This window comes from Gambusia affinis, linkage group LG04 (genome assembly GCF_019740435.1).
Source record: "Gambusia affinis linkage group LG04, SWU_Gaff_1.0, whole genome shotgun sequence".
Classification (NCBI taxonomy): Eukaryota; Metazoa; Chordata; class Actinopteri; order Cyprinodontiformes; family Poeciliidae; genus Gambusia; species Gambusia affinis.
The window spans coordinates 25,820,670-25,830,220 of record NC_057871.1 but is presented as its reverse complement, the minus strand read 5'-3'; the positions used below and the strand labels follow the sequence as shown (position 1 = coordinate 25,830,220).

Genomic DNA, 9,551 nt, shown 5'->3' with positions numbered 1-9,551 from the left:
GGATGGGAGGGTTAAAAAAAAAATCCCCGCTTTGCTCCTCTCTGTTCCCCCCTCCTCGATAGTTCTGAGCTCCAATTCTCGCCTGCATGCATATATGTGTGTGTGGGGGTGTATGTGTGTGTGTGCATGAATGGTGTGCTGCTGCTGGTTCACAGCATACAGTCAAAGTGAATGACTGTCTGTGGCGAGGCGGAGGGAGGGAGAAACTAGACCGCTTCTTCTTCTTCTTCCTTTTCTTGTGCGCCTCTCCTCCACTCGGAAGAAATTCCAGCGGAATCCAGCGGAGGGGTAAGTTGAAAGGATCAACTCGTACCCGGGGGTTCGGACTCATCAGCCGGTGCGGGACGGAGACGTCTTGTCCCGTTCCAGCACTGTGTTTTAGTAGGGGGTGGGGAGGCGTCCTCATGAATTTGGATGAACAGGGAGGTATGGTGTGCTGCTCAAGTGAAGGTGAAGCTATTGTGAGTCTTTTTGTTGTTGTATTGGATGGTAAAGTTGTGGTAACTATTGTGGGGGGATGGGCACATGGGGACAGACCAAACTTTAACCACTTCACACCGGCTTCATACTTTTGTCGCGCTGCCCCCCCCCTCCCCTCCTTCAGTGGCGCCACCAAGAGGGGGGGCTGAGGGGGGCAATTATCATCCCAAAAATTCTGCATAATATAATATAATATAATATAATATAATATAATATAATATAATATAATATAATATAATATAATATAATATAATATAATATACAGTGAATGATTTTAAAATACGAGGGGTCAAATGTTTATAGGTTACAAAATTTATTTATATTTATATGTTTTCTCTGTGGGGCCCCATTTTTAGATATATGCCACTTTTTCTGGCATTGCTCTCAAATTTCACAAGACATCAAGCAATATCTGCTTGATATCTCACCATATGTCATAAACTATGGCAACATCAATATATCGGTATCTATATCAGCATCGCCCAGTGTTAGTCATTTGTTTTTTATGATATCGGTGCTGGTCCGATAAGTAAAACTTGGCCAATTAACAAGCGATGTTTATTTCCATCTTGTTGCCAATAACGGTTGTCAGCCATGACATCAAGATTAATATCAGATATTAACATAGGTCAGAAATTTTATACTACTGCAATCATATTTATTCTCGGAATTGCTACATTTCTACACTCTGCTCTGGATGTAAGCACCAGGAGATGGCTGCGAAATCAGTATTCAGAAAAAAACTAATTTTACGTGTAAAAAGCACAGATTTTCAGTTGATCAACATATGAAAAATCAAGCATAAGTATAGTGGATTCATATTTAAGGTTAATCCGCTACCCACGGCTTGAGCTGAGTGTATATTTTGTGTCTTATTTTACCAATTACCTGAGGTCATCATGCACCCAAGTACCTCCACACTCCATCTGCAGCAGACATCCTGTGATGGATGAGTTGTCAGGCCATCATACGGCATCACATAGGACAGAAACTCATACCTGCAGGCAGCTTATAAAGGCCAATAAACCGGAGACATGTTTTGAACTGTGGGAGTACCTGCCGGAGTACCTGGAGAGAACCCACCAGTGGCGCCCCTAAGGGGGGTGTAAAAGGGTTCATGGCCCCTTTCAGGAAAAATGTTTGCCACCGAGAAAAGCATGAGTCATGTTCTTCAATCAAGAAATAAATCTAACAAATAAATGAATCTATATTTATAAAATTTAAAATAGAATAACAATTGCTAATGTAATAAATATATCTTAATTATTATTTTTTGTTTAGCTGTGCACTCAAAATCTTTACTGGCCTGGTTTACCCACCCATACGAACATTTTCGTAACCCACACGTTCATGGAGAGAAATCCATGAAAGACCACAGACTGGGATCCAAAGCCAAGACCTTCTACTCTGAGTGAAATGACTACAGTGCTACCAACTGCACCATGCAGCCCATTCCCAGGACTCAATCAAAGTTTGTTTTTTGTTTTTTTTGCATTATTATAAGTGGCCCCCGTGTAGCCACCCCTCACCCCTTACAAAATCTCTTGTGGCGCCCCTGCTCTCCTTTCTTTCGTCGGTGAGTGGCTTTATGAGCTCCCGGCTCATCTTTCTCCCGCATTCCTGAACTTCCTCAAAAGCAACCTTGTCTCTTTAGGTCGTCAAGCTGCTAGAGCAAACCGCTGCCAGTCGCCTGAAATCGCAAAGTGCAGTGAATAAACCGGCTAAGTTTAGTTTTTCTTTTTCTTCCAGCCATTCCCGTAAACATTTCTCTCCCCTCCTCTCTGCTCTGTTCTCCTCTCGCCATGCCGCGGATCCATCCCTCTGTCTCGCCCACAGTTGCAGCGCATTTGTGTCCCGGGATGACCTGTTGATGTCGGTTAAAGATGGAGTGCCAAGATCACCCGCTATAAACTCCTCCCTAGTAAAAAAAAAAGAAGAAGAAGAAGAAAGAAAAAAAATAGTCTGGAAATTGGAGTTCTGCCCAGTATCGCTTCTGTGGTTGGCCGAGATTGCTTATTATAAATAATTTAATTGAAGCAAGACATCATAAGCGACATCTTGGACGGGACTAGCAAAATCTCTCCGAACCGGATCGGTAGCTGCTCCGCTGTACCGCCGGGAGGAGAAGGACATCGCACGGTGCTGCTGGCACGGAGACGCGGGGAGAACACCGACCCCCTCGACGGTTTCGAGGAATTTTTTTTAATGTGCCCTCCGAATCCCCAGAAGACGAAAAGAGAGAAATATTTGGCTGCATTCTTTAAGTGAAGTTGGAGCTTGAGCTGACATATAAAATAAAAGGGAAGGGGGAAAAAAGCTATATTTTGAATCTTTTCTCCGCTGCTGCTGCCGCCTCCCGCTGAACAACGGCCGGTCTCTCACACCGGCCCGGGCCAACCGAGCACTCCTAAATCCTACCGGGCATCGAGGCTGGCACACAGCGGGGGCACCGACAGCTTTCTGGCCGCCCCGACTTGCCCTGCTTCACCGCTGGTAGCGGGACTCAGCCTCCGAGGTGTCTGCCGCCGAGACTCTGCTAGACTTTCACGTAAGATGAATTAATGAATAACTGATGTGCATAAATGATAAGTCGCCTCTGAAGTTTGAGCGGTGGGGGCGCTCAGGGGGAGGCTACACTGTAGCCACATTGTGCTGCTTATCTCAGTCTGCCCTCAGTGGCGGCGAATGCAGCACTCGCCGCCACGGACGTCTTCAAACAAGGAAGGGAATTTTGTTTTTCACGTGGTTAACGGACACGTTTGCTACTTTAACGTGAGAGACAGCTTCTTTCTTCTGACCAGTGTTAGCTTTAGCTTTAGCCTGCTACTTGCTAACAGGATACCTTTTAACCTCCCAAAAGTAGTAAACTCACTGATTTGGCCGAGATGGATGCTGATATCTAAAGTCTAGTAATTACGACGTTCCAGCGTTAATAGGGCATTATCTGGACACACTTTTAATATTTGCTTGCAGCACATTGAAGGGCTATGTGGGGGGTTTTGCATAAAGTGCTAAAAAGACACTTTTTAACATATAGGGACACACACACACACACACACACACACAGACAGAGAAGAAGCCACACACAGTTGAGCATTGAGCCAGAGCATGTAATGGGGCACATGTTAACTGCGGGCCAAGGGTCAAGTGTTTTGAATTAACTCTCCTTTATGTTTCCTGCAAGTTGTTGTGACCTTTCTGACCTGTATAGGGGGAGAAGGTGGTGTATGTGGGATATCCATACATCTGTGCCCCTGTGTATGTTGAAATGAAATCAGTCAAGCAACCTGCATGTGAAAATAAATAAATAAATAAAATGCTGCCTTGCAAATAAACAAAATGCACCACATCGCATTAAAAATGAAGCATAAACGTTGATTTTTATTGTGAGGCATCGGGCAGATGAACTAAATTTTAATGAGTTATGGGTGTCTTCCCTGCGCCCTTAAAATTTCAGCCATGACTCATCTCATTCCTACGGTTTTCTTTTAATGAGGTTTTTCTTGCCACTAATTGCTTATGGATATTTACTTTATGTCCATTTGCAGCACTTGTATTTATTTTGCTCAGAAAAAAAAATGGGGAAGCTATCCATTTTTTGTTTAGATGATGTTCAATATCAGCATTTGGACGCCAGTATGATTAACTCCATCTGACCTTCTGACCTCATTTAGGCATCCGTCTGTTCGGCTTTCACTTTTCAGCCGCAGTTTCATATGTTTTAGCCGGGAGACGGTGTCGCTTTTCTGTGATTTTTTTTCCTTATTTTTTATTTTTTTAACACAAAATTTGCTTAGTGGGCATTTTCTGTGCACACCAAAGGGAAATTTGGTTGGAGGGGGAAAGAGAAAAAAAAATCAATGTCATGGCACTCTTAATTTCCACACTATGCTCTCATTATAGGTAATGCTCATTTAAAACTATAGTTGGCAAGCTTCAAGCAGCAGCTGTCTGCTGACTGCTTACAAGAGCCAATAGCTCGACGATTAAACATGGTCATATTATTAGTCTGTTCCACCTTTGTTACGCTGTAACTATCAAAAATAACAGTAAATAAATGTAATAGATAAACGGCTAACTTTAGTAATAGATCTTTAATATTTTAAAAGTGGTAAGAAAAACAGCTTTTTTTGCCGTTTTTATTGCTCTTGATTTGCCTTGATAGTTGTCTGTTTATTATTATTTTTATGACTGCCACATGTTGTGCTGTGAAAAAATATTGGCCCCCCTACAGATTTCTTTTTCTTGCTCTTTTGTGCCACTTATGATTGTGAGACAAACTTAAAGTTAAAAACAGTTTTAATTAACATTAAACCAATTTTAATAGTGGACAAAAAAAATAACCCAAATCCATATAAAGTTCAGATTTGAAATGATTATCTGAGTTATTCCTCTTGTGTCGTTGGGGTTGTCGGCAGCCTTTTGCATCATCTCCCAACTTTGTTGTGTGCATTCTACTTTTTGTCACTTTTGTTGTCATTTTTTTGGGCCGTCTTCTCTATGATAGAAATACCTTTGGGTTGATGTGTTTTCAGAGCTGTTCTAGCTTTTATTTACGCTGTTTTGCTACTACGGGTGCACCGATTGCAGTTTTCTGTCCGATCACCGATCTTTAAAAAGCCTGTCTCCCGATTCCAATTTTGGCTGATACTGGTTATTTTTGTCTGAAAAGTCGCTAAATAGACCGATAAAGTTGATTTTCAGACCTTTACGGAAGTGACAAAGATCAGCGGATGAGATTGGGTTCCCATGTAAACATCGGCTGATCGCAATCGCCCAAAAATAAAGCAAATCAAGGCTGATTTATTAGCATCTGATTTATTAGCTTCTCCATTCACCTGTATCTGTTCTGCTATGATACCCAAATGTCTCCATATATGCATAAAAAACCCATGTAAATAAAGCTGGCTAAACTATTTTCAAAACTGACACACAATTCCCTGATCAAGATGAATTCAATGGCAGACGGCAAACGAAGCCATCACATTAGTCTAATCCATGTCTTAACAGGGTACAGTAGGGAATCTGTCACAGAAGTTACTGGTAAACAAAAGTGCTAACTAAAATGCCCCCATGGAAGGAAAAGATGAAAACCACCAAAGAGCAACACAAACGCCCGTCTCACATTTGACGAAAGCTTTATTCCAATTTTCGTCAATGCTAAATATTCAGTGGACTGGAAAGACAAAACTGGAACTTTTTGTTAGTTCTGGAGCATTCTAGTGAAAATCTGCGCTTAACTCCACGTTAGACGCCATTGCACGACCGGATTCCTTCTTTACGACATAAAAAAACCCCAAAAAACAATTCATTGGCCGTTATTGCAAAGTTTTAATTGCAGTTGGTGCCACAAAAAGGGTTTGTCCAACTAGTTATGTTTAATCACCAATTATTTTTCCCCACATTGGGACAGTTTGGTTTCTATAACCTTTTGTTTTTTTTTTTACTTCCATAAATAAAACCAGAATCTAAAAACCGCCCTTACAAAAAAATCCCATGAAAGTCACATGTGAAAGTCACATGTGATCACGTGACTTTACATGTGAATTTTACATGTGAATGATGTGAATCACATGTGAAAGCACATGAATACGTGTGATTTTGGAACATTTCGTGGTAAAATCACGTGATCACATGTGATTTTCATGTGATTTTTTTGTAAGGGCGCATTATGTATTTACTCTGGTTAATTCTCTGATTTGATGTTTTAAAAAAAATGTGTTTGATGACCTGAAACATGAAAATGTGACAATGTAGATAAAATCTGTAAGGGGGGCAAATAGTTTTTGATCACATTGTATTTATACCTATAAACTGCAACACATATCGACTATCAGCCTCTGGCACATTTGTTGGTTTGACAGCTGGAAGCCGTAATGAAGATTTCAGAGAGAGACTTTTAGTAATGTTGTTGCTTTTCCAATAAGTTCAGAAACAAAAAAAACAGTCTTTTGTTTCCTCATGCTTCATTTTCTATTGGTTGATAGAGGCGATATATTACTTACTCACTAAACTAAAAAAAAAAAGTTTGAATTTCACTGTAATATCCTGTAAATCACAACATTAAAATGTTGTAAATTAAAATTAAAATAAATAAAAAAAGTGAAACCTTGTTAGATTAGCAGTAAGATGTCGTAAATAAATAAATATCTATTATTTTTCAATGTCATAGCTTGTTAAAATGACAATTTTGCTGATATCCGGTTTGCGAATTCAACAAAAAGAAAACTGCAACACAAAATCCAAAATTTGACAGGTGTGCATAAATACTTTACTTTTTAATATTTTCAATTTTCAAGATCAAGTCAAACACATTTCACTAAGATTATTATTTTACTGACAAGCCATCATTTTACACCCCAAAATGAATTGAAATTATTAACACAATAACATATTACTGTAAAATTAGGGACATAATGGACTTCCTTTCTGCATTGTATTGATTTTAAATAAACATGGAAAGAACCCAAACATGTCGCCCTATCAGTTATACTGCACTCTCATCTTGGTAAGTTCATTTGAATGACGGGTGTGTAATCTTGTTGCGCAACGTCCCGTCAGTTTAGCACAGTAAAGTAACACCTTGCATCATACTATGTTATTAGAATTAAAAGAGAACAGATGAAGGAAGTGCTTTCTGGTTATAAGACGTGTTTAATCTCTTGCTGGCTCCCCTTGTCTTGTGATTAGATTGATTAAAAGGATTTATTTGATGATTAATTTGTTAAAAGCATTAATGACCGTCTACTCTCTGTGCTGTGTCGTGTAAAGCAGCAGATCATGCCTAGTCGGTACACTCCGATCAAATTTATTTATTCCCCCCCCCCCAGCGTTTATTGTTCATCTGGGGGAGGTTTGCTGAGTGGGCATCCCGCAGCATCCTGCCTCACGTTTACACCTGAGGTAGCTTCCCATCACAAGGAGCAGCTTTTTAAAGGAGTTAAAACAACAAAAAAAAACCTTCCTGCTTTCTGTATACGTTCTATAACTTAATTCAAGCCAGGAGGAGTTATATTTGATGGTTTTATGTATCCCATACATGAAAATGTGTCTGAAGTCAGGGTCCCAGGAGACATTTTGTGTTTGGATGAGATGGAAGGATTTGCAACCGGAGACATTGTCGTGCGTTTTCCAGATTTATTCGGGTTTAATTTAAGCCACCGCATAAGCAAAGTTGCATTTAGTGCATAGCTGCATGCTGCTATACTGATTTGGGTTGGGTAGGAATTTAAATCTCTCCCTCTTTCCACTCTATGTTATTGTGAAATGATGGTCCAACACATGTGTTTGTGCTTTGACAGGTTTATGTTTCCCCCCCACCCCAAAGCTTCACTTCACTTCCAAACTTTTAGCTGTTTTCATGAGTTCTCCGGAAACTTTGATGAAAGTAAATCTATTTGTGTTTGTTCTTTCTGAAAACAAGATGGTGCGATTCAGTATGCTGTTTTATCATGAGTGGTTTTTTTTGTTGTTGTTTATTTGATTCTTTTTTGCCTTTTTTCAGGGCATCTTTATGCATTTGCCATCTCTCTTGGTCACTTTTGTGCTACATTTTTGCCAACTTGTTAAGAGTTTAGAAGGCAATTAGAGAAAGATTTTAGTTTATGAAATTTGCTCTGAAGCTCCCGGTTGGTGGCTTTGTGGCTTTCCTGTGAATGGCGAAACAGGGAAGAATTTAAGATGAGGCTGACAATCTCTGGAAGATTTACTCGTACCACAACTAGAAGTTGAAACACCCGCATTGCTACTTGGCATGCTGTTGGCTGCTATGTTGCTGGTGGCCACTGGTATCAAGACCTAGTTAGACCTGGATGTCAAGTCTAACTAGGACGAATGGTTCTGATGGACCAATGGTCTCCAGATTAAGGCTGAAAAATATATTGTCATCATAATTTCATTGTGTATAGTATTCATATTACAAAAGACTATTTGGAGTGCAGTAATTGTGGGTTTATAAATCCCAAGTGTTGCCAACTTACACTTTACATGCTACTGCAGCGGACCAGGCCTATTTGGAGTTTGATATTCGCAGATTCACCTATTTGCAAATTTTTTTCTGTGGTAAATAACTACAAATTATTTGTCAAAAAAACGTTTTCAGAGGACGTCTCAAGCGCTCACAGATTTCAGCTGTTTACAGGCGGCTGTCGTCCATAACCTCCGCGATTACCAGGGCTCCGCTGTACAATATTTAGCCAGTTGGACAGTGTTTTCTGGCAGCAGATGCCCACATCAGACAAAAATAACTGTGCTAATAACTAAAGTGCTAAAGGTCACAGAGTTGCCATTGCAAGATTTTCTAATATCCTACTACAGATGTATACCGCCTGTTTGTTGAGCCACGTTGAGTCGTGCTATACCATAGTGTTACTTTCACCAGTTTGTTCATTATGATGCTTTTCAGTCGTACTTGTGGAGAATATTTAAAACACTGAGGTAGTCAGGCGTGACAAATGACTATGTTGGGTTTAACCATATTCTGGTGAAAAGTTTACATGCACTTACCTCTCTTAGACTAACAAAATAGTTCTTGACTTTAAACTATGGAGATTTTCACCCTGGGGTGATGAAATAACTAGGTCACAGTTCAAAAAAAAAATTACCACTAGATGAAAATTAGTTTGTGAATTATCTTTAATCTACAAAGAGTCAAAGTTATACTCTACTTATATTTGGTTGAATATCCTCTAGCATTGAAATCACACACTTTGTATACCTGTTAGCAAGATCTTTGCGTGTTGCAGGCTTACTTATCAAAATTGGTAGAGTTCATTTAAATTGTTTCAGATTCATGGCTTAGCCTTTAAGTGTACTACATAAAATCTTTTACGGAGTTATGGATCTGGGCCGCTTCAGAAACTTGTGTGTTTGCCAACTTCATCCATGTTAACGAAGAAAGAACATTCTGCTCCAAAATTAACACATGAGCTTGGCTGGAATTCTAATTGCTCACATTGAGGATCCAAATGTCTTCTGGAAGAAACTTTTATGGTCACACAAAACAGACTGACTTATTTGGCCACAATGACAATAGGCATGTTTGGAGGAGACAAAATGTATGTTTTCACACC

General features: G+C 39.8%; 1 protein-coding gene across 3 annotated transcripts in view; it reads left to right on the top strand.

The window, feature by feature from the left end:
• nacc1b (nucleus accumbens associated 1, BEN and BTB (POZ) domain containing b) overlaps window positions 1-9,551 on the top strand; it is a 31,270-nt gene that overhangs the window by 948 nt on the left and 20,771 nt on the right. The window contains exon 1 of one of the 3 annotated variants that reach the window (XM_044114797.1): window positions 205-288. The exons of 1 other annotated variant lie outside the window; for it this stretch is intronic. The gene's annotated coding sequence lies outside the window, so the exon portion shown is untranslated. Of the gene's footprint in view, window positions 1-204; window positions 289-2,280; window positions 3,029-9,551 lie in introns of those variants that run through there. One more of the 3 variants, XM_044114796.1, reaches the window with a different exon arrangement.